Source organism: Acomys russatus, chromosome X (assembly GCF_903995435.1).
Source record: "Acomys russatus chromosome X, mAcoRus1.1, whole genome shotgun sequence".
NCBI classification, from domain to species: Eukaryota; Metazoa; Chordata; class Mammalia; order Rodentia; family Muridae; genus Acomys; species Acomys russatus.
The window spans coordinates 102,743,034-102,768,330 of record NC_067169.1 but is presented as its reverse complement, the minus strand read 5'-3'; positions in this window follow the sequence as shown (position 1 = coordinate 102,768,330).

Sequence of the window (25,297 nt, the reverse complement as noted above, 5' to 3'; positions counted from 1 at the left end):
GCCAACATCCTCTAAATCCCTTGTGGCATCCTCTTGGTTCCCACGGTGTGCCACCTTCCTTGCTACAATGAGCAATGAACACAAGCCATTCCACTGCAAGCCTATTCTTCCGGGCTTTGGCTAGAAAATGCTGACAATTTGGAGACAAAAGGTGAGCTCCTAAGCAGGACCATTCCCAGGCAGAGACCTAGGGGAATTTTGCCTCATCTTGGCCTTTCTTAATCACCTTACATAGTCCCTGAGGTGCCTTCAAGATCTGCATCTTGGTTTGGTTCAGGAAAGCTCAGGAGTCACATCCCCAGACAGGTTCCTGTCTAGAATGTCTGGACACTGGCAAAGCCACCCAGAGATGCTGCACGAGGCGCAGTTAATATGGGCACTGAATTTGGAAATGCCTGCAGAAATCTATTCATTTGAGTAACATTTGTTAAACCTTTTCTGACAATTCCTGCATATCATGGTACTAAGTTAAGTCCTGGAGATAAGGAGATGAGTCATATATAGGCCCTGCCTTCAGTGGCTTTATAACCTGGTGGCAGACACAGACACAGCAAAAGGGGCTGTCAGTGCAACACAAGTGCTGGGAGTATACTGTGCGAATGTCAAATGGAACTTCATTGCCTCTCACATTGCTTTATTGTCCTCCCACTTCAGTGACTAAACCTCTGATTGCATCTGTTCTATCATTCCCTATGAACAAAGCATGGAGTAAGCTATGCTTAATAGAAGATAGAGTCTAAAGTCCTTTTGCCCAGTCTGGTCACACAGCTCTCTTCCCTTTTCTTCAGGCCTTTCACTCTCTTGCTTTCCTCCTGAAACCTTGAGCGTTCTTCTTGCTACCACACACTGGTTTACGGTCTCACTGTTTCTTCCTCGGGTTGCAGCAGATACTCTCTGCCTGTATGTTCTCTGCCAAGGCAGTGAGTGGATGGAGCACAGTGGGAAGAGTATGCATGGATTTGAGTGTCTGCTCTGCTACCCATCACTTATATGGCCTTTGGAGGCACTGGCCTTCCCATCCATAATGTGAAGGTGACAGAGTAGATCATCTCTCTACCTTTGCCCTATCATCCTCCGTATAAGCATATGTTTCATCTGTCCATGTTTCTCTTTGTATTTCATCTGTCCATGGCCTCCATCTTCTGTTATTCCTGAGGCCTAGAGCTGATGCTAAGTGAACCCTTGGAAAATGTTCCCCCACCATGACTCTGCTCCCCCTTTGGCTGAACTAGAGGCTTGTTGTTTGTTTCAGAGACAGGGTCTCCAGTAGCCTAGAACGTACTCCTTACTAGGATTATTGGCATGGGCGTCGTACATCACCACACCTGGCTAGCTTCAACTTTTATGGGTTTTGAATCTTTTTTTTTTTTTTTTAATTTGGTTTTTCAAGACAGGGTTAGCCTTGGCTGTCCTGGACTTGCTTTGTAGACCAGGCTGAGCTTGAACTCACAGTGATCCACCTGCCTCTGCCTCCTAAATACTGGGATTAAAGGCGTGTGCCACCATGCCTGGCTTTGAATCTTTTTGTTTGGTTTGTTTGGTTAGTTTTTTTTCCCTGAGACAGGGTCTCTCTGTGTATCCCTGGCTGTCCTAGAACTCGCTCTGTAAACCAGGCTGGCTTTGAACTCAGAGATCCACCTGTCTCTGCCTCCCTCCCGAGTACCGGGATTAAGGCTGTGCACCATCGCCACCCAGCTGAGTCTTTTTTAACCTAGGTAATTATATCTGGCCCTAGAAACCCTAGAAATTGCATTCTGCCTGATTTTCCCTCCATGAATAAGCCAACAGCTTCAAAACTGGTCACTATGATATTTGACATTCTTTTAGCCCTGAAAGTAATGTTTGGCTTCAAACCCAGAATTCAGGCCCAGCCCCCCACACCCCCACCCACCCGAAAGCTAAGTGTCGTTCTCAGGCATAACATTGTGCACACATTCCTACCCAGCCATTTAAGAACTCCAATCCCCAGCAAATACCTTGCACATCTGTTGATGGAGAGTTACCATAATCCAGGTGGTTCTCAATTTGTTGTGAATATAGCATTTTGGAAAGCCCCTCCATGCCATATAAGCCCAAAGCCTTGCCCTTACACCACTCCCTTGCTGTTAGTCCACGGCCATTTCCACACTGACCATGGCCTTGGCAGCACAATGCCCCGAAGTACAGTGTGATAAGTAAGCCAGGAAGCTTGTAAAGTTCTGCACTGAGCTGTTAAACACACACACACACACACACACACACAGAGAGAGAGAGAGAGAGAGAGAGAGAGAGAGAGAGAGAGAGAGAGAGAGAGAGACAGAGACAGAGACAGAGACAGAGACAGAGAAGGAGGGAGGGAGAAACTATGTACAGGATTGGGCAGGGGAGTTGTACACTCTAATTCCATGATTTGCTACATAAGAAATTATGTTTTGCAGGGTGTGGTGGCACATGCTTTTAATCCCAGCACTCAGGAGGCAGAGGCAGGAGGATCTCTGTGAGTTCGAGGCCAGCCTGGAATACAAAGTGAGTCCAGGACAGCCAAGGCTAAACAGAGAAACCTTGGGGGCTGGAGAAATGGCTCAATGTTAAGAGCACTGGCTGCTCTTGTAGAAGACCAGGGTTCCAGTGCCAGCACCCACCTGGTTGCTCTCAAACATTATACATGTAAAATAAATGAACCTTTTAAATAGAAGGAGACCATGCTCCTCATCAGAGGTCCAGCTTGAAGCTGTCCCTCACATCCTACCTGTGCCTGAGGCCTTCAGCTACCGCGTTGAAAGAACATTGCAAGCAACAGATGTGAGATTCTGGCTTCTATCCAGTAAGACAGGCCAATTGGCCAATCTTTCCACTATCCTCATATAGTGGTACAAAAGGAAACGGTGAAAACCTCCTCAAAGTGCCCTCCACCTCAACCTGAACCTGTCCAGTACCAAGTTCCAGAAGGAACAGGTACGATGATACATCGGGTAAACATCTTGACTCGATTAATGGTCCCAGAACAGTTCAAAGCTCAGGGCACAGCCGGGCATGGTGGCCTAAGCCTGTAATCCCAGCACTCAGGGAGACAGAGGAAAGCAGATCTCTGTGAGTTCGAGCCCAGCCTGGTCTACAAAGTGAGTCCAGGACAGCCAAGGCTACACACAGAAACCTTGTCTCAGAGGGGGAAAAAAAAAAAAAAAAAAAAAAAGGCCCAGTCCCTTGGTGATACACACCTTATTGAGCCACCTGTATTCCCAGCAAGCCACGTTCAATGGTACAGAGGGCTCCAAAGATAAGAGCCCTCCCCCACTTTCAGAATTTCCTAGGCAATCAGGAGACCCTAATGAAGGAAGATGGCCCTCCAGCAATCCTCTCTCGGCAGGCCCTTCCCTCAGGCGGTGATTTACTGGAAAAGGATACCTAATGAGAGTGTTGCCCAACGTTGCAAATCTACTGCATCTTTCAGCCCGAGGAACCTTGTGCACCTCCGATGGGGGCTAGAACAGTATGCAATGTGCCGGAGGTCTCCACGTGGACTCACTCGACACTTTTCTCCCAGCTGCTTCCCCCGCCCACTTTTCTCCCAACTGCTCCCCCCCCCCCGCGCCCCGCCCGTCCCCGACGCCGGGAGCCCAGCCACCCCTGCGAGCCTAAGGGACGAAAGGAAGAAGATAGAGGGGCGGGAGCAAGAAAGAAGGAATTGAGGCGAAGTTTCAAGGGGTGTGCCAGGCAGGGCGGAGGATTCTCATTCTCTTGAGTCAGCAGATCGGGGGGCCCAGCGTGACTTCACTGCTTCCCAGGAAGAGGCGCCCCGGGGCAGGAGGCCGCCTGGAGTGCAGCAGCAAGAGTGGAAAGGTTAGAGCACCGGCTGCCTGAGCCTGACAGGGCTCGGGCTTGGGACCAGGCCGACCAGGACACTTCGGGGCAGGGGAGGCTAAGGAAGGCCATGCGCCATCCAAGGAAATTGGAGGGGCTCTGGGGCAGAGGAACAGTCCCCTCCTGTTTTCCCTCCTAGTTCAGCCGCTGCCGCGGTCAGAGTCGCGGTTCCATGCGCATTCTGTCTGTAGGTGGCGCTGCAGAGGTGTTCTGTGTGAGGCGAAAGGGTGGGTGGGAGCGCTCGCCCCCCACAGAGTGATCTCGGGATGGGGAGTTTCTGGCGACTAGAAAGAAGACAGCGAGGAAAAGCCTGACGGGCGGTCAGAGGCCTGCCATCTCACCCCCCCCCCCCGCTCTTCCTGAAGTTCATTCTGACTCAAAAGAAGGCCTCCGCCTGCCCAAGCAGCAGGCTTGCTGCTCTGAAGTGCTGGCCTTTTTATTAAGCCCTCGGGCCACCTCTCAGGCCCTTAGTAAGCTCCAGGCGGGACTGCTCCTTTCAGGCTAGGCACTGCAGTTTCAGAGCCTCTTTGCAATCTGGGGATGGTGCTCTTGACCTGTGGGCAGTTGAATGGAAACTTTGAGTCGCGTCTCAGACGCTGGGGGTGGGTTTCCCTGAAAAGCTACTCTCTCTAGCCTGGCTCCCTTGAGACCACAGAGCTCCAGATTGTGGTCAGGTCTGGGGCACAGGCTAGGACCAAGGCTCAACCTAGATGAGGATTCAGCCTGAGACTGGATCCCTGGTACGACCATTTTGGGTTCTGAGTTTGTCAGTTCAATCTCCTGCAGTTCTATAGGAAGAAAAAACTGCGGCTCACCCTGGGGCACGAACGTGGCAGCTTGGCTCGCAGCAGATGGCTTAATTTCTCAAAGATTTATTCGTATTTTTAATTCGGTCTATAAGGGTTTGTGCATGTGAATTCAGATCCATGGGAGCGGGAGCTCGAGTTGGTTATGAGCGCCCCCCTCCCTTTGTGTGGGTGCTGGCAATTGAATTCTGGTCTTCTAAAAGAGCACTAGGTACACTTAACTGCTAAGCCATTTCTCTAGCCCCACAGACACAGCTTTGTCCTAACTCTTCACCAGAGCCGTGATGCTGGTTAGATCTCCCATTGTAGTTTATGGCTATGTGGTGACTGTTGAGGTAACAAATGGAGACTATCGAGCCCCCCCCCCCATAACCTGTGGCCAGACACCTTTGAACCGAGAAGCAACAAGTGGGGACTCCAATCTAATCCTTTCCAAACGCTAGTGGGCCAGTTTCCATGATACAACCTCACAGATAAAATATATGGGCAGAGTAAAACTCCTTCTTTGCTGAACCTAAATAAATAAATAAATAAAAGCAGAGTCTGTCACAGCATTCTGGGTGCCTCTTCTCCTCTGCCAGTCCTTCCTGCTCTGTGCGAAAGTGTTCAGTCATCTGAGAAAGTTATCTAAAGTTAATTTTTCCATAAAGAAGAGGAAAAAGGAAAAAACTCAAGGATCCTAAACGTTCCCATGCTTAGGAATCCAGTCTGTCTCTTGCCCAGACCTCAGAACCCCAGCCTCTTTCCTAGGGCTGGTGCCCAGCTAAAGTATTCCTAGAAGCCTCTCCTTATATGAGCCCCCTCCCCAGGGTGGCTTTCCCAGAGCATGACTAAGAAGGATCAAATGAGCAAAACCTGACCATTCCTGCCTCCCTTTTCTACCTCTAGGAGTCTGCCCCAACCTGACTCCCTGGTCTCAGCCTCTGTAGCACTGATGGCACCATGCTGTTTTCTCACCCCAGCCTGGCCTTATGCCCTCCTAGATGACTGGGAGACAATCTGATATACTAATTTGTGTTAATGTGATAATGGGTGTTTAATGGGGGTCACGTGCTAAGCGGGGACCAAGCTCTAGCCCAGCTTCTTTGCCTCAATATTGAGTGCAGGCTGCAGGGACAAGCATCTGGGACTCTTGAGCTGACTAATCTGCACTGCCGGCTGGGGGAGTAGGGAAGTGGGAGGAACCCAAGGCCGGGGAAGATCCCTGGGTGCTAGCGCATAAGAGCTGCTGCCTCGGTTTCAGTTTCATCCTTGGCTAAAGCTTTCCCATGTCCAGAGGAATTGCTTTGGTTTGCCTCCAGCCCCTGTCCCTTCCCTTGTTACTCCCCCACCCCCTTTTGGACTGCTTCCTTCCCTCTGTCAGCTTTTCACTTTGTAAAGAGAGAGATGGGAAGATAATTTGCCAGCAACGAGGGGGGAAAATGTACACGTAGTCACCCTCAGATGCACAGGCTCACATACCACATTGCCTTGCAGACATTCACATGCACATGCCCTGCTGCACACACACACACACACTTATAGTCACACAGAGGCACACTTAAGCAAGCAAGGCTCTAGCTGAGACCCATGCCACACACAGACCCACGGGCACACTTATTCTCTCACACACAAACCAGCAGCAGCCCAGTTGGATGGCTTCCTCAAATGAGAGCTGGAAAGTTTGTTTTCTGCCAGCAAAGGGGCCTAGACATTCCATGAAATGACTCATAGTGCACCTTTATAGATATTAAATATTGCATTAAACAACAACAACAACAACACTCAAACCCTGGTGCGGGGTTAGGGTGGGGAAGCTGAGAAGTGGCTGGCTTCTTGTTGGGGATGTTGGTGCCTGTCTGGCAAATGTGTCAGGCCTGTCTTTGATTTCCCATAGGACAGGGGTAATCCAAAGAGAACAGAATCATTTACCTCCTGCTACTATTGGTCCAACTTGGGCCTGCCCCTCAGCTGGAGCTGGAGCTGCCCTGGAGTCTATGGTCCCCCCCACCCCCAGCCTCTTTCCCCTTCTCATCCCTTGTTCTGGAAATCTGGGAGCTGGACCCATCCTTCACATGGTATCTATTTAGGGCTCTTCATAATCTCTATTCCTATCCAGGTTCTGCCCCCAACTTTGCTAGGGCTGTCTTTACTGTTTCTTGGTTGCACAACTCTGAGGGGGGGCACTGAGGATCTCATCAAATATGCACAGTCTCATATATGACTGGAGCCCGGTCCTCTTCCTTGATGCTCTTCTCCGTCATGGGAGGAGCACCAACTTCTTGGCTACTGTGACTCTAAGCCCCCGGAGCACTCCTCTGGCACACAACAAAATAAAAACCACCTTTCCATGTTTTGCTATTCTGCTCCACTCACACTGTGTTCTGGGCAGGTTAGTCAGGCCCCAAGCCTCTCCGGTTTCATTCTAAGGACACATCAGAAGTCAAAGGGATAACACAGTATGCATGAGTGCACGTGGACACTTATGAGATCTCATATACCATACACACACAAAAGAATTACAGTTTTCATTAAAAAAAAAAAAAAAGATAATACAAACAAGTGTTAGTTCAGAAGCTGCTCAGGACTGAAGGGTAAACTCTGGTTTCAGTGAACAGTGGCCCTGAACCCTTAGATGCTGTACACCTCTGATAGATTCCAACAGCAGTGGAACTTAGCACTGGTAGTATATGAGACTCCAGGGGGTTTGCCCTACTTTACTGAGCTCTGCCTGAGGCCATTTCGTTTTCTTTCAGGTGAATCATAGGTTTGTCTCCTCTCCCCCTTCCTGCTCCCCAAACCTCCCTGCCACCATCACTGAGGTGTCATGGAAAATGAGCATGTTTCCCAAACACCAGCCAGGCTCCTGGATGTATGGCAGGGACAGGCCTTGCTGTTAGCCATGGCCTCTAAGGTTGACATGCTGAGTGGCAGCTCAAGGCTAGTAGCATCAGCAACCAGGTCACCTACTCCCTTCAGCAGCCTCTGGATCTGCTGCTGTTCAGCCTACGGAGAAATGAGACACCTGTTCCCCTGAAGTGTTGTAAGGGGCCTTAAGGAAAGCAAACATGTAATCCTTATTTAAAAGGTTTGAATCTTTAGCAGGCTGTAGGTGACGCACACCTGTAATCCCAGCTCTCACGGAGGCAGAGGCGGATCGCTGTGAGTTCAAGGCCAGCCTGGTCTACAAAGTGAGTCCAGGACACCCAAGGCTACACAGAGAAACCCTGTCTCGGAAAAAAAAAGGTTTTAACCTTTTAAAATATGTAGTTATATATGTACGTCTGTATTTGTAGCCATGACACACGTTTGAAAATTAGAGGACTTTTGGGAGTCAAATTTTGTCTTCTACCTGTTTTGAGACAGGGTCCTTCTAGTTGTTCTGTTACTGCTACTCTTACTCCATGTAACTCTGGAACTTTCACTGAGGCCTCCTCCTCCTCCTCCTCCTATCTCGACATGGATTACAGATGTGCACCACTCATTCAGACATTTTATGTGAGTTCGCAGGATTGAACCTTGGTGGTTAGTCTTGCATGGTAACAGCTTTTATGTCCCTTTTGGTGCCAATCTCTCAGCCCCCCCCCCTTTTTTTTGGTTTATTTGTTTGTTTATTTATTTATGTATTTATTTATTTGTTTTTATTTTGGGGGGGAGGGCTCAAGATAGGGTTTCTTTGTGTAGCCTTGGGTGTCCTGGACTCACTTTGTAGACCAGGCTGGCCTTGAACTCACAGTGATCCACCTGCCTCTGCCTCCCTGAGTACTGGGATTACAAGCCTGTGCCACTGTGCCCGGCTGTTTGTATTTTTATTTTATTATTATTTGGGGGGAGGGGGTTGAGACAGGGTTTCTCTGTGTAGCCTTGGCGGTCCTCGACTCACTTTGTAGACCAGGCTGGCCTCGAACTCACAACAATCTATCTGACTCTGCTTCCCAAGTGCTGGGATCAAAGGCATGTGCCACCACGCCCAGCTATGTATTTTTATTTTTTAAAAGAAAGGTCTTACTCTGTAATCAAGGGTATCTCTGAACCCATAGCAACTCTCCGACCTCAGCTTCCTGAATGCTAGGATTACAGCAACAAGCCATAGCAACTTGCTAGAAATCCCCATTTTAAGGAATGGAAAACTGCATGGCGGTGCATGCTTTTAATCCTAGCACTTGGGAAGCAGAGGCAAAAAAACCCAAACAAACAAACAAACAAAAACAAAACAAAACAAACCCCCCCAAAAAAACAAAAACAAAACAAAACAAAACAAAAAAACCCTAAAAACTGATTTATTTTTTGCATCATCTATCCCAAGGGCCTTGATTTTGGTGCTAATCAGAAAACCTTCCCTTTAAAAATTCATTACATAAAACATAATAAAACACGTGAGCAAATGTGTATGGGTGTCAACGTTCTATATTGCATTTGAGTGGAATCAGGACAACTTTGGGGACTCAGTTCTCTCTGCCCTGTCACCATGTGGGTCCTGGGGATCAAGCTCAGGTCTTTAGGCTTAAGGGTAGGTGCCTTTGCCCATTGAACAACCTTGCTGAGTCTGAACAAGCTTTTCAGAACACACTGCCCATGCTCATAAGCTATAATCCGAGGCATCAAGATTTCTGCCTGTCATTTGAATACCTAGCCTTTCTGGAAACCCCATGACTACTAAACACAACCGAAAAATGACGGCTTGCTTTACGAAAGGCTACCAGAGCTTCTCAGCTTTAGAGCGGGAGGGTTCCTTTGAAACTAATTTCTCTCCCTGATTCTGAATATGCTTTTCATTCAAAAAAAAATCTGATTGATCCACAACTTTTCTAGCATGTGTCTGTGATAGAAAGCAAGGACCACAGAATGTGGCATTGTGGTATTTTGTTCTTCTGGTCACAGGTTTGAACAGAATAGGGAAACAAGAAGAGATGGTGTCTCTAATAACAACCCGGGGCAATTTGCAGAAGAAAGCACCCTTCGAGGCACAGAGAGGAGGCAATGAAGGCTATCAAGATAGAGCAACAAAATGAAAGCCCGGGTAGAAGGGGTCCTAAGCACACTGCCACACTGCGGGCAGCAGGGGAGGTCATTTGGCTTCTGGCAGGAATCAGGTTCTGAGGCCAGAGAGCCAGTCAGGGCAAGCCAGTCAAGGAACAGGGAGGAAAGAGAGACTGAGAGGGCACTACTGAGTGGCGCTTCCTGGGCATCTTACAGGCAATAGGAGAAGGGAAATTCCTGCCAAGTCAGGGAATGAGCTATTGCCAGAGACAGTGGCTGTCCCCAGGAGAATGGTGAAATCAGTCTGGCTGGCCCCACCTGCTGGGGGCTTACCCAGTGGGTACATGGAACATGGGAGACAAGTGGGGGAAGAGCTGGCAGGCTGAGGGGCAACGTGGTTATGGAGAAAGACAGCCAGAAATGTTATTCAGGTGGTTCATAGCTTCCCTAGGTGAGATCAGCCTAAGATTTTCATCAAATTGGGGGTGGGTGGGGTTGCCTTTGACTTCAACTAGAAGGGTGTGCGGTTGTGGTCAGTCCTGAGTGCCTGGGGAAGGTGGGAACTTTCGGGATTCCCACAAACTGCAGGCTGCAGGTCACCAGGCAGCAATAGGGCCAGGTCCGGAGTGTGGCCTCTTTTTCTGCCCTTCCCAAGAGGAAGAGCTGGCCTCACACTCTGCCTTTAGACGTCAACCTTGATTGACAGTACATATATTTTCAGAAGGAATCCACCTCAGACACATCGGCTTGGTCCTGCTACATTTTCTTCCAAGAACTGGTTTGAGAAAGCAAAAGGAGGTTGGAAATATCTAACATTTATGGTGGGCTTAGTAGGCGCCAGGCACTGCCATTGCCTATGCCATCTCACTGTCTTCACCACAGCTTAGTGGGGGTGGTTCTTTTTCATTCTCAATGATCTTTTCGGATTTCCTTATTTTATTTTTACGTTTATGAGTGTTTTGTCTGCATGTATGTCACTGCACCGTGTGAGGGACTCGTGCCCTCAGAGGTCCAAAGAGGGCATAAGATCCATTGGAACTTGGAATTGAACTTGCATCCTCTGCAAGAGCGACAAGGGCTCTTCACGCCAGTCATCTCTCTAGGGCCCCCGGCTTCCCACTCCTGCGCTTTAAGGGCAGGGTCTCACTGTGTAGCTCTGGCTGGCTTGGAACTTGCTATATAGATCAGAGATCCTTCTGTTTCTGCCTCCCACATGTTCAAATTAAAGGCCTATATCACACCCCAGTCATCCTCAATTTTAATTAAAAAAAATTTAAAATTATTTTATGTGTAGAAGTATTTTGCCTGCATGGACACCTGTGTACCAAATATAAGCCTGGTGCCCTGAGAGGTCATTAGAGGGAATCAGATGCACTGGGACTGTTGTGAGCCACCACTGTTGGTGCTGGGAACCAAACCTGGATCCTCTGTAAGAGCAGTAAGTGCTTTAAACTACTGAGCCATTTCTCCAGCAGATTGGTTTGTGGTTTGTTTGGTTTTGTTCTTGAGGCGGGGGAGGGAGGGATGTCTCACTACTTAGCCCTGCCTGGCCTAGAATTTACTATGATTGTAAACCAGGCAGGCCTTACCCACAGACATCCACCTGCCTCTGCCTCCCCAGTTCTGGTATTAAAAGCCTGACGCACCCTGTGGGGCTTACTGTTTTAATTTTTGTACCCACTTTGGCCTTAATGCACTTTGAAGCTGTCCCAGATCTACCCCAAACTAAAAAGGAGAGCCTCACGGCAGGAATCCAACAAAAGGCTGTGTTTTTCCAGGGTCTAGAATCCCCTAAAGAGAATGTGCTCACTTGTAAAAGAAAAAGAAGTGGAAATTTGTTCTTGGCCCTTGCTCCGAAGACTTGTCTGTCTGTGGTAACCAAGAGGTTTCAGGAGCCAGCTCCAGAGTGCAGCCACTAGAACTTTACTGTTAACCTGTGATCCACAACCATTTTTGATGATGTCACCCACTACCACTCCTGTCCCCAAGTCTTATGCCAGGGATCATTTTTTCCAAAGAAACAGGCTTTTAACGCTGGGCATGGTGACACATGCCTTTAATCCCAGCAGTTGGGAGGCAGAGGCAGGTGGATCTCTGTGAGTTCGAGGCCAGCCTGTCGACAAACGGAGTCCAGGACAACCAGGGCTACACAGAGAAACCCTGTCTCAAAAAAAAAAAAAAAAAAAAAAAAAAAAAAGAGAGAGAGAGAGAGAGAGAGAGAGAGAGAGAGAGAAGAGAAGGAAAAAAAAAAGCAGGCTTTTGGAGGCGTTGAGGAGGTCCTGAAATGAAGCTCCTTTGGCCTTCTCTCAGAGGGCCCTTTCAGAAGTAGCTTTCTGGCAAGGCCAAGTCTTGTTGCTTCTCCACCATGCCCCCCCAACTCTGCCTCTCTGCCAGCCCCCTGCTTTAGTTTGCATAAAGCTGTGAGATGTGACAATTACCAGTAGACACCTTCCTAGGACCCTGGCCGTAGTACCAGATCCAGACTGGTGTGGATAGGGAGGCAGAAAAATGGCAGAAGGGGACCAAAAGAGAAAATGGGTTGAAGTAGGAAAGTCTAGACCAGCCATTGCTTTGCTTTGTATTAAAGGTGTATGGTCCAAGGGCCAGGCTCACTGAACCACACCCACTTCTGGCTGTCTGTACACCTGCAGTGTTGGCCCCCAAAGCCATAAGTCAGACTTCCCTAGAAGTCCCTGCAACTGTCTGCTCACACAAGTCCGGGAAATATCTGGCCGGAGACTCCACGGGATGGGGGTGGGGGGGGTGGACATTGTTTGCAAAAGGTACCCTCTATCGGTCCATCTCTGGGTAGCACCCACTCTAGGCCGCCTGGTTGGCACACAGCAAATGCTTGACAACGTGCGGTGCTGATGCGGTGGGGGCCCCCCGCAGAAATATCAAGTGATTGGAGTGCAGGGGCCAGGGCGAATGGTAGGGTACAACCTTTCAGAATCCCCGGGATATCGCCACGGGATGTTGTGTGGGACTTCCCGCCCAGAAGCGCCCAGTCAGAGCATAGGGCCCTGGGGCCCGCCAATTAAGAGCAGTGTGTGGGGTGGGGTTGGGGAGGGGAGAGGTGGAGGTAGGGGGAGTACTAGTTAGGGAAGCGGCTCGTGCGACGTGAGCTCAGGAGGCGCTCTGTCTTTTCTACGTAACCTCGTAACCTCCGTGCGCGTGGAGGAGGGCAGCGAGCCTCCCGGGGAAAGAGAGCCTGCGCGGGCCCCTGGCAAGTCTCCCCCTGCTGTGCTGGCGACCTTGGCGGGGTTGGGGTGGAGGGGCGCTGTTTCCCCCGTGGTGCCTAGTCCCTCCCAACCTCCCTCCTCCACCCCGCCCGCTCGCCCCGTGGTCCCTCCCGTCGGTCCCTCCCTCCTGCTCTTCAGTCCCTCCTCGCCCTGCCTCCTTCGCGCCCGGCCCAGCCTCCGCCCGCGGGGACGTGCGTGTGTGTGTGTCTCCAGTGCGATTTCCCCTTTCTCTCGCTCGCCTCAACGCAGGTCTCCCTCAGCTCGTGGCCCCTCCGCGGGCGCCCCCCGCCGCCGCCGCTCCCTCGGCGTGGCTCGGCCCCCTGAGGAACCTCCAGCTTCTCTTCGCACGGCCGGCACCCGGGCTCTTTTTTTGAGCCGGGGCGCCGCCGTCTCACCTGGTGTTTGCATCTCGCCCTCCAACTTTGCCATTGGCGGCGGCGCGACGTGTGGGAGAGCCCTGAGCCTCGCCCGCCCGGACCAGCCTGCCCCGGCGCCGAGGTGAGTCACGGGCGCGGGGCGGCGGGGGCAGGCGGGCCCCGAGGAGAGAAGGAGGGAGGGAAAGAGGGCGGGTGACGGCCACCCCTGGCGGCCGCGAGGACGGACCGGGGCGCCGCGGCGCTCAACTTCCACTTCTCCTTTCCGCGGCGCCGAGCTCCCGGCGGCGCCACAAGCCGGAGCCCCGCTTTCGAGAGGGGGGTGGTAGTGGGGGGTGGTGAAGGCGGCCTGGCGGGGGTGGGGACCCGTGTCTCAACCCCTGGAGCGGGGAAGAGACGCCCCGCGACCGCCCTAAAGAGACGGGTGACGGAACCCGCGACCGGCAAACCACCGGACCTCAGGTACGTCGATGGCGCCGCTTCTCAGAACACGGCGGGAGGCGGTGGCGGAGGGGGGGGGGACCCGCGAGACCTCGCAAAGTTTGCCTGATTGAGGAATTAAGGGCGCCGGGCGGGAGAGTGGGGTTGCGGAGACTGGGAAGGGCATATCGGCCTCAGCTTGTCCCGTGTCCGCCCTCGCCTCGCTCTGCCCAGTGGACTGTGAGGAGCCCGGGCTCCTGAAGTGACAAGAACCCATTGGCAAAAGCCGGGCGGGAAGGCGCTTTTCTCGTGCCCGGGACAGCTTTGGTTCCGTGGAAAGGCCCGGGTGCCCGAGGCGCCCCCTCCCCCTCTAATCTCAGCGCCTGAGGGGAGACCATTGAGCAGACTCGAGTGACTTGGCCAGGTTGAACTGGTGGCCCCTAGGGCTTTCTCGGCCAGGCACTTGAGGCTCCACACACACTCCTGCGCGCCAACACACACACACGCACACACACACGCACACACACACGCACACACACGCACGTTCACACACGCGCGCGCGTGTATACACACACACACACACACACACACACACACACACGCACGCACGCACGCACGCTCGCTCGCATGCTCGCACGTAAACCTATGACTTGGAGACCTGAACTGCCAAAATAGAGACCTCTTGGCAGGGGCTGGAGTTTCCGTGTAAGCCAGCCGCCTGGCTTCCCGCTCCTGCGTTCCCGCTCTCCAAGGTTCTCCCGCCTCTTGGCTTCCTCCTCCGATACTTGTGAGGGGACTCAGCAACCGCACCTCGCAAAGGTCCCCAGTGCCAGAGTCTGGCTTTGGCGGTTCGCAGACTGCTGCGCTGGCAACCACTTTATGAATTCCTATCCCCTCCATGGCACCCCTAAACTTTGCTGTCTTTTTGTCGATCGGGGTTAGGCCTGGGACTTAGACTGCCTCCAGACTCCTTGGCACCTAAGCAAAGTGGGGGGGGCTTCTCTCGGGTACCCCCAGCCACCACTGCACCCCAGCTGAGGAGCTCAAGGATTTGATAGCCCTTTGATTCCTGTCCCTCATCCCTCTGCCTGAGATAGAGGCCTGTCTGGTCCTGCAGCTTCTTCTAGTTAATGTTTGACAGTTCATTGTAGCTAATCATTTTAATTAGCTCTTAAAGTGGGGACTGACAGTTAACCTTGGACTTCTCGATTTTGGCCTGGTGGGGCCTCAAATGGGAGGAGTACTGAGGAGGTAAGAGCGGAAGTGAGGTCACCACCCCTGGCCTGAGCCACCACAGCTGGCTCCAACAGCTGGTGGGCACACCCATTAGGGACTCAACTCCTGTGTGTGTGCTGACCCTTGCTTGGCCTGAATGCCAGGATGAAGGGAGGTGAAAGGAACCTATCTCCCTTTGGGGGAGGTAGGCTGCTTTGGCATCAAAAATGCCCAGGAAACTTGTAAGTCAAATAAGAATGTCAGTCCGGTTCAGGATTTCCCCAGTTATAAAGTGCTTCCTTGACCCAGTGCAGGAAAAAAACAAAACCCAAAAAACCAACCAAACCTAGGTGCTCAGGAGCTCTCTCTAGGAGTGTGACAATTATCAGCAGCCACTTGGAACTGTAAGAAGCTGCCTTGTGTATGGGTGTCTCTGGAGCTTGCTTCAAAGCCCGTGATCTCCTGTGTGTGTGTGGGGGGGGGATGGGGACTATGAAGCTGACTCCACCATTGCCACCCTCACCCAGCCTCTCTCTGTGAGCCGAAGGAGTGGCTTGTTTGCAACTATGCTTGGCATTCCTCCCTCCACTGTACTGTTTGCTGGTGTTCAGGAACTAGTGCCCACCCCTGGCCAAGCTGGGCCCCCCCCCCAATCCAGCCGTCTTCACACAGAGCCCAGCAATGGGACGATAGCTTCAGTCTACTCTGCTATTATATTGGGACCTAAAAATGAGAGCCCTGTGACCTGTCATGGGCCTGATTGATAACATACTCAAAACGCCTCTAATGCTGCAAAAATTTATGGCTTTAGCCCCAGAAAGGCCCAATCAGCCGCTGGCTGAGAGTATGGCTTTTCTAGGGAACCGTTTACTCCTGGCCTTGGCCTTGGTCTTCACACCAGTGCCTCCCCAACTTTGTACTCCCCAGTCACTAGGGCTTGCTGGTCTGGGTTGAAAGCCCAGCTTTGTCATTTACTAGTTGTGTGTCTCAGAGTCAGTGGCAAAAGAAACTTACCTCATAAAGTTGGAGGAGAACAAATACATTCATACATATAGGCTGCTTGTTAGAACACTGGGTGGTGCAGGGCATACAAGGCACTGGCGTTATGATGCTCTTCTAATACAGTACCTAAAACTCAGATTCAATTCAGCACACATTTTCTGGGTACTGGTTGTAGTACTGGGCTGGTCCCAGTGAAGTGTCGGTGGAGAAAATATGGCTATGAAGAAGACACCACTTGCCTTCCAGGGTTGTAATGTAGGCCGAAATGGGTGGTAGGATGTGGAAGTCCAGTGGCATTGGATAAGTTGTCTGAATAAATAACATAGTTTAAAGGTGAACTTCGGGAACTGGAGAGATGGCGCCGCAGTTAAGAGCACTGACTGATTTTTGTAGGGGACCAGGGCTTGATTTCTCACACCCACATGGTAGCTCACAACCATTTGCAACGTCACTCCTAGAGATTCTAACATTCTCTTCTGACCTCTTTGGGCACCAGGTATGCATGTGATGCATAGACATACATGCAGTCAAAACACACATACACAAAATAAATTGACAAAAATGAAAAATAAAATAAAGCCAAACTCAAAATCCTGGGCCAGGACGGGGAACTAGGTGCCCCAGACTGAAGGCTTCTTTCTTGGAGACTGTGGCTCTGATCTGCATGCTTTCTGTCCATCAAACCTGCCCTAAGGTTTTGGTGAAGGAGAGGGAAGGCAAACTGGGCTCCTGCACAAAATGAAAGTGGCAGGACTGTGATTTACTGGGTGTCTGGGACAGGGTGGCATTACTTATGGCATTGCTCCCGAGCACCCCTGAAGCCCTCTGAAATGGCCGGGCTCACACCTGGCATGCCTCCTCCACATCACTGGGGCCCCTGCTGAATTAGGAGGAGCCTTGGGCAACCCTCTCTGGTCCTCTGTTCTGGACCTGACCCCAACCTGGCCTTGCATATCATTCCTGGTTTTCTAAACTGCAAAAAGGTTTCTGGCTTCACTGCCAATTTATTCCCTCTGTGGTTCTCAGACTGAAAACTAGTTCTGCAGGGGAGAAAAGAAACTCATGAAAGGTACCCAGAATCCCATGGGCGCTTTCCTAGGGTCAGGGGTTTTTCTCATCAACACCAACCTGCCTGCAAATCTCTGGCTGCTGAGCCTCGTGCGTCCTGTAATAGCGGCTGTGCTGTTAATGCCCTGTAGCTCGGGGGCCCCAGCTCTGGTTGCCAAGAAACTGCTGGTCGGGGTGCTTATGAGGGTTCTGACCTCATAGGGGCTGCTGAGTTTCAATTCAGCAGACATTTATTAACACCTACTGTGTGCCCAACCTGTGCTATGAGCTGTGGGAGAGCTGAGGGAAGGACGTGGTGGGGCAGAGATGACTAAGACACTGAAACAATCAGAGACTAGGACAAGCAGCCAGGCCAGGGGCTGGTCAGGTGCTAATTGTACTTCTTGGAGCAGAGGCCAGCTCAGCCAGGACTCTGAGGTCAGCAGCAGCTAGAGGAGGGAGGGAAAGCTTTGTGAGGGATTCGGGCGAGAGCTAGACCTTGAAAGGGGGCGGGGCAGTGAGGGGGAGATGTGGCTCAGGCAGAAAAGGGAGAAAAGACGCCTTTCTCTCTATTCCCTGGCCACGGACTGACCTTCGAAGCCTGGATGATTGTTTGGTAAGAGCATGTCACATAAAAGAGCAGGTCAGTGAGTGTGGGTGGCTTCGCAAACCTCGATCTCCACTTCAGGACATACAAAATGGTTGGCCTAGACAGTGAGCCCAGCCTGTATTGATACTACACAAAGGGTAGCCAGGCTTCCCTGCCACCCAAGCTGAGAGGATTTCATTATGGTCTGCCCCCTCCAACAGTGGCAGACTATAAGAGGGGGGAGGAAGGGAAGTGAGAGAAGCGAGAGAGGTAGATGACATCAAAGCTGACATGTCACAATTGTTCGCAGGAGATATCTGTGGCCTAGGTCCAACCTTTTCCCGGGGATTTGAGACTTCTCTGGAACCCTGGACGTAGAGAGCAGAGCTTTTCATTACTGCCCACCACCCAGCCAGTTGGGAATTAAAGTCTAGAGAGACCCACATTCCTGCCTGGACGCTGGAAGTTCACCATGTGTTTGTTCTACTTCCGTGTCTTCCACAGCTGGATGGGAGGAGGGCTTTGGCTCTTGTTAGGTAAAATTGGATAAAAACACCTGGACCACCTCCCACTCTGCATGGATTTGTTCTCTTCTTGCTGCTTTCTGGCCTTGACTCTCTTGGTGCATTTAAGCACCTGAGGGGCATACTAGAATGCCCTGACACGAGCCAGGAAACTTGACAAAGAACCTGTTGCCAGAGGATCTGGAGGCTTAGGCAGCAGAGAGGGGTGTTTTATACAGCAGAGTCTTCAAGGAAAGTGCTGGAACCTTTCTCAAAGAGGCTAACAAGAAATGAGGTAGCTGGACATGGTGGCGCACACCTGTAATCCCAGCACTCAGGGAGGCAGAGGCAGTTGGATCTCTGTGAGTTCGAGGCCAACCTGTCAATCTACAGAGTGAGTACCAGGACAGCCAGGGCTGTTACACAGAGAAACCGTGTCTCGAAAAACCAAAATGAAAAGAAAAGAAAAGGAAGTTACATAGCTGATCCAAGTTGAACAAGCTCTGCCTTAAGTTCTAACCTCTGGATGGACCATTTCTGGTGCAGTGCTGATACTTCATGTCTCTTATTCTACCCGCCTTTCTGGAAGCTTCCTGCCCCTCTTCTAGTCTGACCCATTATCCTTCTTAAGAAGGACTAGAAACAGGCAGGAAAGGAGCACAGTGTTATCGGCATTCATATCTCAGACCTGCTAGGTTCTGGCCCTGTGACAAAGGATTCCTTGATGTATCCTCTCTGGGCTGCACTCTCTTGATTCCCAGGGATGGAGAGACAAATAAGATAATATATGTGAACCACCAAGCGTAATGTCTTGCACATTGTGTCCACCCAGTAAGAGTTCCCTGGTATTATTTTTCATCCTGGGCTGAGATTGGTGTTGCTGGTCATATCATCTCCCCCCCCCCATTCACATCTCCTAGGCTTTACCAAGATAACAGAATTAATTACTTGCCAAAGCACTGACAGGGTATGCCACCCCATTCCTGAAAACACCAGGGTGATTTTTTTACGGATTTTTCCTGCTAAGAGTTTTTGATCACCGCCATCATGAAGGATAGAGAAGGACTCAGGAAGAAGCAGCATGTGCTCACATGTGCATACATGCATCTGCTTATGTGTTATCTACAAAGCCATTTTGAGTGGTAGGCTGTTCCTTAGTTAATAGTAGAGCTTGAGGGGCTGGAGAGATGGCTCAGTGGATAAGAGTTTGCTTGCTCTTTGAGGTGGCCGAAGCTCCAGTCCCCAGAACTCATAATGAGCAGCTTGCATCTGCCCGTAACTCCAGCTTGAGGGGATCTGACATCTTCTGGCTCTGCAGGCACCTTCCCCACCCCCTACAGACATGCGTATAAGCATGCACGTGGCACACATTGATGACTAATAAATCTTTTTTAAAGATTGGAGTTTGAGCCATCAAGGTGGCTTAGTGGGTGAAGGTGCCTCCTCAGTCCCTCTTTCTGCCATCTCTCCAAGTTGCCCTCTGACCTCCACATATAAGCTCTAGCAGCCTCCCCCACACACGTGTATGAGTGCCCACACACAAATAAGAATGTAAAAAAAAAAAAAAACAAAAACAAAAACAAAAAAAACCAACAAAACAAAAAAAATGTAAAAACATTTTGAAGGTGGAGACTAGTTTTAAAAAAAATTTGAGTTAACATCGCCACGCTTTTCTGTCTTCATTACATTCACCTCGAATATCCACTGAAGAAGTCAGAAGTGAGCCGGGTGTGACGGTGCACAGCTGTCATTTCAGCACTTTGGTTGCTGAGGCTGGAAGATTCTGCTTAGCCAACATAACAAGTTTTTGGCCAGCCTCAACTACAAAATGAAACCTTGTCTTAAAACAAGCAACAAACAACAAGACAAAACACACACACACACACACACACACACACACACACACACACACACACACACGAGAAAGAGAGAGAGAGAGAGAGAGGCGAAATCAGAGGAAGTTTGTTCCTTGAGAGAAGGCATAACATTCTACCCCTGGGGACTATTCAGCAATGATCAGTTTGCTGTTTGCCTCCTGAGGGTAGAACCCTGGAAGCCAGTTGGCCAACTCTTTGCTTCACCACAGCTTGACTTGCTTGTCCCTTCCTTTCAGAGATGTTGGCTGCCTGCTGGGGCACTGCCTTTGGCCAGGAGATCTCAGGGGTTGGGAACCTTTTCCAAAGGTCCTTCAAAAGATTTTGGAGATCCCATCAGCTGTTCCTTAGCTGCAGTTGTGTTTCCTTGAGCCTGGGATAAAGGGGACTAGCTGTGTGGACCACCCCAAGTGGAGAATGCTATTGGGTCACTTGGGACCCTCTGCCCATCAAGTTAAGAAAGCCAGGCCTTGAGCAATGTAAGAGTGGACAGTTAATCTTAACCTCCGTAAATACCTGCTAACAGGTGTGGACTGAAGTGGTAAATTGATGTCTTTCTGAATGTTTTCTAGGATAATACTCATTAGTCCAACCCTTCTGAGTCTGTAAAACTCCGTGTGCAGAAAGCAGGTACCTTACAAGCTCACAAGGTGAAGGCCAGTTTCTTTTTTCTTTAAGTTTATTTTATGTGCATTGGTGTGAGGGTATCATATCAGATACCTTGCAACTGGAGTTACAGACACTTGTGGGTGCTGGGAATTGAACCCAGGTCCTCTGAAAGAGCAGACAATGCTCTTTCAAACTGAGCCATCTCCCAGTGACCAGTTTCTTAACACCACAGTGATCTTAAAAAAAGAGAAAGAAAAAAGAAAGAAAGAAAAAAAGGCCCAGATCTCTTTCTGGAGACTTCAAACCCCATTCTAGAGTGTCAGGGACTTGTACCTACTTGGCCGTTAGCAGGTGGGAGCCCTTTATATTTGTAAAGTGTGTGATGGGAGGCTAATGGCTTGCCTAGCTAAAGATCTTTTTCTTCCTTAGCTTTGGTGGAGAAGGTTTCCTGGAGGTGAGAGGACAGATGGCCTTTCAAAAGAGGAAAGAGAGACCACTGGCTCTTTTCTAGGGGCATTCCAGGCTGGGTGATAACGTAACATTGGCATGTGAAAGCCAGAGGTACAACATAAGTCTGGCCACAATCAGCATGTGTGATAAGTCCAGGTTCAGAATCTGACTCTACTGGTAGCATCAGAGAATGTGTATTTTAGGGAAGCATGAGCTTATTGCCTTTTTTGTCTTCATTACTACTGCAAAGCAACATGACACAGTAAAGTCACGTAATAATGTCAGTCAATGTTTGCTGTTATGGTTACTTCTATCGTTCTCATGGTCGTTGTTATTTGGTACGATCCAGGACCTCTTTTCTTTCATTTTACTTAACAGCTTTACTAAAGTCATATCCATGTACAATAAATAGCACATATTTTAAGTGTACAATTTGATACCATTTGACATATGTATATACCCGTGAAACCATCACCACATTCAAGAAAGAGCTAGCATAGGCGGAGCTCCTGGGAAGTTTCCTTGTGCCCTTTGGCAATCCCACCTCCCATCCTAAGGCAACTACTGCTCTGGTTCCTGTCACTGTTGATTAGTTTGCACTTTCTACAGTTTCATATAATTGGAATCACGCAGCCTTTTCTAGTCTGGCTTCTCTCCGCATATTTATGCTAAAACTCTTCCTTGTTTTTGTGTATATCAGTGTTTCTTCTCCCTCTCTCCCTCCATTCCTCTTTTGAGACAGGGTCTCCAGTTGTAGTCCTAGTTGGCCCTGCAACTCAACTATGTAGACCAGACAGCTCGCACTCACTGAGATCTGCCTACCTCTGCCTCCAGAGATCTGAGATTAAAGGCTTGAGCCATCAAGTGTGGCGGATGTTTCATTCTTTTTTATTGCAAAGTAGCATTCCATTGTATAGATAAAACACACATTGTTTAATTGTTCATCAGCCTGTGGAAATTTGATGCTTTTCCCCCAATTTTTCTTTTTGTTTCTTCTTTTCTTTTTGCTTCTTCTTTTCTTTTCTTTTTTTTTTTTTTTTTTTTTTTTTTTTTCTTGGTTTTTGGTTTTTGGTTTTTTGAAACAGGGTTTCTTAGTGTACCCTTGGCTGTCCTGGACTCACTTTGTGACCAGGTTGGCCTTGAACTCACAGTGATCTACCTGTCTATGCCTCCCTGAATGCTGGGATTACAAGCCTGTGCCACTGTGCCCGGCTGTTTGTATTTTTCTTTTCTTTTCTTTATTTATTATTTTTTGGGTTTTTTGAAACAGGGTTTCTCTGTGTAGCCCTGGCTGTCCTGGGCTCACTTTGTAGACCAGGCTGGCCTCAAACTCACAGAGATCCACCTGCCTCTGCCTCCCGAGTGCTGGGTTTTCCCTCAGTTTTTAAAAAACTGTTGCAAACAAAGCTGCTCTGAACATCTGTGTGCAAAGCTTTTTGGCTATATGTTTCCTTTTCTCTTGGTTAAATACCTGGAAGAGAAATAACCAGATCATAACAATAGTGAAGGTTCAACTTTTTTTTCCTTTTTGGTTTTTGGAGACAGGGTTTCTCTGTGTAGCCTTGCTTGCCCAGGCTGGCCTGGAACTCACTCCCGAGTGCTAGGATTAAAGGCGTGCGCCACCACAGCACCATTTTACATCCATTTCTCCCAAAGGATAAGAATTCCAAGTTGTTCATCTTCACTAACACTGGTATGTAAGAGTGGATGGCCTTTCAACCTACCTGCAGCCATTTTTGTAGGTGTGATGTTGTGTTACATTGTACTTAGGCTTTGCATTTCCCTAATGACTTACTTTTTAAATCATTTTCCATGTGCTTATTTGTTATCTATATATTTTATTTGATGAAATTATGTGCTCAAGTCTATTGCCCAGACAGTGGCTATAGTCTCTAGATACAAAACCTCTATCCGTTTTCTGCTTTACAAACATTGCCATTTTTGTGATTCTTTTGCCGCCACCTCCCAAGTGCTGGGATTATAGTTGCAAGCTGCTGTCTCGACCTAGAAGTGGTTTTGCACCCAATCTTAGCCAAAATGTAATGAATCGCTGTTTTTCTTTGTTGAGCTGGGGATTGTACCCCAGACCTTTTGCATTCTAGGCGGGTGCCTTACCATTGTGAGGCTAGCTCACGACCAAAAATATAAGAGTTAATGTTCTAGGCCTTCATCTTTTTTGTCTTCTAGATCAAGCTTTCAGTACTACATCTAAGGAATCTTTGCCTAGGTCTAAATCACAACTATTTTTATCATATTTTCTTTTATAATCTTAGGCTTTACATTTTGGTCTGTGATATATTTTGAGTTAATTTTTTTAGCACCAAGGCCCAGAGGTTTGTGTGGGCTAGGCAAGCACTTATCTAGCCTTATTTTAACACGTCATCTAAAATTTTTATTGAGAGAGAAAGAGAGAGAGAGAGAGAGAGAAATGTAAGCGTGGGCATGCACACATGCCACAGGGAGTGAACTTGGGTCATCCTGCTGGTTCAGATTTTGGTTACTTTAAGTTTTTTAATACCATCTGAAGTTTAAAAATGTCTGTACAGTTTTCTTCTATTACTTGAATATACCCTATTTCTTTCTTTCTTTCTTTCTTTCTTTCTTTCTTTCTTTCTTTCTTTCTTTTTTTTCAAGACAGGGTTTCTGTGTGTAGCCTTGGCTGTCCTGGACTCACTTTGTAGACCAGGCTGGCCTCGAACTCACAGCGATCCACCCGCCTCTGCCTCCCGAGTGCTGGGATTAAAGGCATGTGCTACCATGTCCGGCTTAATATACTCTATTTTCATTGATCATTAAAATAATTGAATCTTATAATCATAATCTTAAAATCATTGAATCTTATAATTAGTTTTGTGCTTGATAGTACTGTTATTTTAGATGATACTTTTAATTGATGTTTTATGGCTAAAGGATACCTTAAGTTTACTGTGTATTTGTAGAATAGGACATTGTTTTTGCCCTTCGTTTACAGCCTGTTTTGATGAATAAATCCATGATTTCTTTCATATGTCCCTGTATACATGCCTAGCCTATCCCCTTTCAACCATATCTGCCAAGATAACAGATCTCCTTAACCAAAGTTTAGCTGGGCATGGTGGCACATGCCTGTAGTTCTATTTGGATACTGAGTTTGAGGACACACACTCACACACACACACACACTCAATAAAAATTTTAGATGACTTGTTAAAATAAGGAGAATGAGTTTGAGGTCAGATTGATCTATATAGCAAGACTTTGTTACCCCCTCCATCTGCAAAATAAAAAACCCTACAAAAATATTTGACCTCATATAGTGTTTCTCCTATCCCATTTTCTTAAATCATTTTGTATCTTGGACCTGGTACAGCATAATGACATCATTCCAAGGGTACAATGATGTGACTAGAACTCAATAGTCCCAGGGTGGGACTGTGGTTTTGTGTAAAAAGGTAACACTTCTGACGATAACTTGGTTATCAGCTGCCTTCTCAGTGCTGCTTGGGTGAATAACTCGATCTAGCATTTGTCGCCTTTAACAGGGGCTTGCAGCAAGAGAGGAAAAGTAATGTCTGAGTCCCCAGAGTCCTTTGTCTCCCAACTGCAGGTCAACCACACTCGTAGACTGTGATCCTAAAATCTGTTCGAGCCTGTACGTTGACAGTTTACGTGGGTTTAATTCATGGATGCTCAGATATAGGTTGAAAACAAAAGAAAATGAAGTACCACACTTGGTTTCGTGGATTTTACTGCCTGTTGGAGAAAGAAGAGATACCAATCAGCTATTCAAGACCACATGGGCTTCAAGATCTTGTGACAGAACTTAAAAGCTCTGGGGAGTTGAAAGTGGGGGGCTCTGTGGGTGTGGCCTGTAATAACTAGAACATAAACAGCTCTGTGAGGTTAGGGGACTTGCTTTGGGACCTTGCTAGATGGGTACTGTTTGATTAGACAAAAAGGATCACTAAGGGATGGCAAGCCTGAGAAATTCCATGAATGAGGCTGGAATGTTCCCTCAGGGGACCATGAGGAGACCACTGGGCTTGAAGCCCAGCTTGAGTTGGGAAATCATGGGAACGAGGCTGAGTAGGTAGGGTGGGGTCAGACTGCTAAGGACCTTTGGAAACCAAGCTGGATGAGTTTGGACTCTATAGCTCTGCTGAGTCGGAGTCCAGCTGCTTGTGGCCACAGCCACAGATCTCAATGTGTGTCCTGAAGAAGTTGGCACCAGCTCAGAGGCTGAGGGAGGAGTTAGGTGGAGGCAGAACCAAGGCTGGAACTTGATCTTTCTTACTCCCAGTAAAGAGGAGTACAGTTTTCAGCTTTTCCAGGGGCTTTCACAATCAGCTTCATATCAGAGATTACTGGCAAGGGAAACTGATGATGGG